General features: G+C 45.6%; 1 long non-coding RNA gene across 1 annotated transcript; it reads left to right on the top strand.

The window, feature by feature from the left end:
• Window positions 1–210: 210 nt before the first annotated feature.
• On the top strand, window positions 211–2,618 carry LOC136452205 (uncharacterized). Its single transcript, XR_010758772.1, has 3 exons — window positions 211–429; window positions 514–779; window positions 2,527–2,618. It is a non-coding gene; the product is annotated as an uncharacterized lncRNA (long non-coding RNA).
• The last annotated feature ends 317 nt before the right edge of the window (window positions 2,619–2,935 follow it).

Below are 2,935 nucleotides of genomic sequence, written 5' to 3'. Positions count from 1 at the left end.
GCCGGCCCCTCCCTTTTCCTCTCATGCAAAAAAAGCCACATTTGTTCTCCCCTTAATCACCTGGCCACACATCTCCCTTAATTCCCATTTTACTCCATCGGTTTCTCACATATTCAATTGCATGAATGCATGCAGAAAACAGCCGCCACATCTTCTCCTCTCCTCCTCCCTCACTGCACACAACAGAAGGACGCCCCATCTCCTCCCCTCCCACCTCCATGGACACCCCTCCATCTTCCTCTCTCTCCCTCTCCTTCCTCTTCACCAAATTGGATCCCTCTGACGGCAGCAATTCTATTTTGCCGCTGCGATCCTCATCTCGAGCAGTGAAGCCATTAATTGGAGATGGCAGCAGATGTCGTTCCTTCTCTGTACAAGTCATGTGGATGTCGCCCCCTTTGATGAAGGCTGATGATCTCCTCTGCTGCAGTAAGCCGACCCTCCCTTCCTTCTCTCACTGTGTGTTCCATCTCCTGCTCCTCATCCCTCTCTTGATCTCCTCATGTATCACAGGACGTCCCCAAAACGATCCCTCGCTGCTCCTTTCGTGGACGGAGTACATGAGTTGTGGCACTGGCAATCTTCGCAGCGGCATCATCCCCATCAACTCGTGCACTACTGCAGCACCACATCAGCATGAGGATGTTTCCCTAGCATGCCTTGCTGTCTCCTCAAGCTGCAACACTGCCACATCCACCACCCACGTACAAAAGTTGTGTCACCACCCATCATCACCGCTGGCGGCCATCGATCGTGCATCGGCTGCTGCTAAACTCAAAGTGAGACCCGCTTTAACTCTCATACATCTGGTTTACCTTATCACTCAGCAATTCATAGCCATAACTTGAGATCCATCGAGTTCCGGTGAGGTTTGGCCACGTTACACGTTGCTGTCTCCTCGTCCAGCTATGCTACAGCTGATGGCAATGGCGTTCCCCACTGATCCATTGAGTTTTGTGATAAATCCTTTGACCTAGAAAATTCCTCATGTACCTGCACATGTCTCCACAAAATTTCATTGCTAGTGAGTCCAAGTTGAGAGAGATATCATCACTTTTGTTCTTGCAGTCCCTTCTTCCTTGCAGGAAAGCTGCTGCCAGTTGGCATGTGCGTTCCCAGTGATTCACCACTATAGTGATCAAGATCTTTGACCATGATGTGTACCACACACCTGCACATATCCTTACAAGGTGGATCATCCATACGATCTTCTGCATTGGAGATACTGATGTTGCTGTGCTTCGCTGCTCCAGCCATGCCACAGCCACAAAGTCCAGTGTTGCGATCGCAGTTTCCCACTAAACCATTATACAAATAATCAGACCCTTCAAGCAACTTGTGCATTTAATCCTTGCACACGACTCAGAAAATTGGTTCGGCCATTCGTGCTATGACGGTCGAGATATTGATGTCGCGGTGCCTTCTGCCCCTACTTTACTTGCAGCAGCACACACCCATTTTTACAATCATGTTTTCCAGCCAACCATTCCTCAAAATGGCAAGCTCTTTTGCCTACACATACTCCATACAGTGCTCAACATCGCCACAAAATAGATCACCATTTTGTGCTGCCCACATACTCCATACAGTGCTCAACATCGCCACAAAATAGATCACCATTTTGTGCTGCCCTTGCTGATCATAACCTCCGCTGTCCGACGTACATGTGCACTAGCGTTTCGCTGCGTTCCCTGCTGATTCATTGTCTGGTTTGTTGAGCCCTCTGGTTGACTATGTGTTTATTAGTTGCACATTATCCCACCAAGTTCCAAGTCCATAAGTTGAGTGTGGCTCTGCCTTTTGTTTGCCACAGCTGCCACTACCCGGCCCCGGACATGTTCAGCCGGTGCACAGATTATCGTAATTGCATTCCTCGTTGATCTAGCAACTTCCTCAATGCACTGGTTGGCCATGATGTGTTTCAAAATAAATGCCACAAATATACAGAAGCACTCCCTCATATCTCTAAGGAATAATTGGAACAGGAGACATATGTGTAACCTCTCTTTCCACCTTAAATCTACGGTCACCATGCAGTTCGCAAGTTCAAGCTATCCCCACCACCACCACCATCTTTGTCATGTGATGTCGTATAACCGAAGATCAATCTTGATGCCTCGCCTTAGTTTAGTTATCACCGTACCATCTCAGTCTTGCATTGCCATTGCCATGTATATGTTTCCTCTCGTCAAGCTTGCATAGTCTTCTCGTGTGATATAGCACTGAGATCTTTGTGTGCTTACTTCATTCTTATCAATCGCATGTCCATCTTACATACAAGCCCCTAATCATCTACATTGAACCTATATATCCTATTGCTTTGCAAATATTCCAAGTTAGCCCACACACATCTTGCCTATTCTGTTCCTATCATTTATCGAACCTTCCAACTTTCATTATTTAGACCGTATCTTCGTTTTTAGTAGTTTTTGCACTCATACGTTCGTAGCTACAAGCCCTACATGTTTTAAAACCTTTATATCTTATTTGATAATGCTTGGTGTATTGTTTCTTGGTTTCTTTAAGATGCTTGTGCCGCTTGATGCTATCGCTAGAAGTGGAGCTATGCAAGGAAGATCTACAAGAGTTGGAATGTTGCATGGCCAGGATTTTGGAAGGCAAGTGTAACATTAGTTCCCTTGTTACCTAATAACCTTATAATCACTTTCATACGCATGTGTCTAATATGATGAATCCCTAAGGACCTTACCTAGTATACTTTTGATATCTTGTATCCTTGTTACCTATGGGTTTTGCATACGGGTAAACTGGCATAGTTTGCTATCACCAACTATAATGATCTATAATATTGATTAATGATATATGCAACTATGGATTAAAATGTGCTTTTTAGCAACACGGACAGAAGGGGGCTAGAGCATTGGGCCTTTTTGGGTGCTCTAGTCTGCCCTCTATAAGGACTGAATCTTATAGC

Source organism: Miscanthus floridulus, chromosome 5 (genome assembly GCF_019320115.1).
Source record: "Miscanthus floridulus cultivar M001 chromosome 5, ASM1932011v1, whole genome shotgun sequence".
NCBI lineage: Eukaryota > Viridiplantae > Streptophyta > Magnoliopsida > Poales > Poaceae > Miscanthus > Miscanthus floridulus.
The sequence above is the reverse complement of the archived record's forward strand: the minus strand, read 5'-3'. Positions and strand labels throughout refer to the sequence as shown.